Raw genomic sequence first — 1,036 nt, forward strand, 5'->3', positions numbered from 1 at the left:
CTGTTTCTTCTGAGCCTAAAGACCATCTGGAGGTGAATGCTTGTGCTCTTCTCAGGTCTTTTCTGGGCATGCATCCTGCCTTGGGCATGTGTGTGGATTTCTAGGTTCCCCAGTATACAGAGGAGATTTCCAGACCTCCTATTTCCCCAAAATCTCACTCTCCAGCTTTTCCTCCCAGGCTTTCTTCATGTCTTCTTTGCCCCAATGTTACGTTTTGCCCCGGGTGGCAGCAGCTAGTTCATTTATCTCTCAGTTTTCAAAGAATGTCCTCTGCACAGCTGCTCCATCCTCATAGATTTCCGAGTTAGGCAAAACAAAGAGAAGCCTCTTACATGAATCCTTTTTTTTTTTTTTTTTTTTTTGAGACAGAGTCTCGCTCTGTCACCCAGGCTGGAGTGCTGGAGTGCAGTGGCGCGATCTCAGCTCACTGCAAGCTTCGCCTCCCGGGTTCACGCCATTCTCCTGCCTCAGCCTCTCCGAGTAGCTGGGATTACAGGCGCCTGCCACCACCCCCGGCTAATTTTTTATATTTTTAGTAGAGATGGGGTTTCACTGTGGTCTCGATCTCCTGACCTCGTGATCTGCCTGCCTCAGCCTCCCAAAGTGCTGGGATTACAAGCGTGAGTCACCACGCCCAGCCTCTTACATCAATCCTTCAGGGAAACCCGTCAGGTGAAAACAGATAAACACAATTTCTTGGGAACAAAGTCCACTCTGTTCCCTCTGGAACCAGTTATCAGGAACGCCAGCTGCCATCTTCCATGCCAAGGAGGGGTGTGGGGAAAGGCTCTGTTAAGACACCTCGAGGGGCCGGGCACAGTGGCTCATGCCTGTAATCCCAGCACTCTGGGAAGCCGAGGTGGGAGGATCACGAGGTTAGGAAATCGAGACCATCCTGGCTAACATGGTGAAACCCCGTCTCTACTAAAAATACAAAAAGTTAGCCGGGCGTGGTGGCACGCACCTGTAGGCCAAGCTACTCAGGAGGCTGAGGCAGGAGAATCACTTGAACCTGGGAGGCGGAGGTTGCAGTGAG

This window comes from Nomascus leucogenys, chromosome 22a, assembly GCF_006542625.1.
Source record: "Nomascus leucogenys isolate Asia chromosome 22a, Asia_NLE_v1, whole genome shotgun sequence".
In the NCBI taxonomy this organism is placed as follows: Eukaryota; Metazoa; Chordata; class Mammalia; order Primates; family Hylobatidae; genus Nomascus; species Nomascus leucogenys.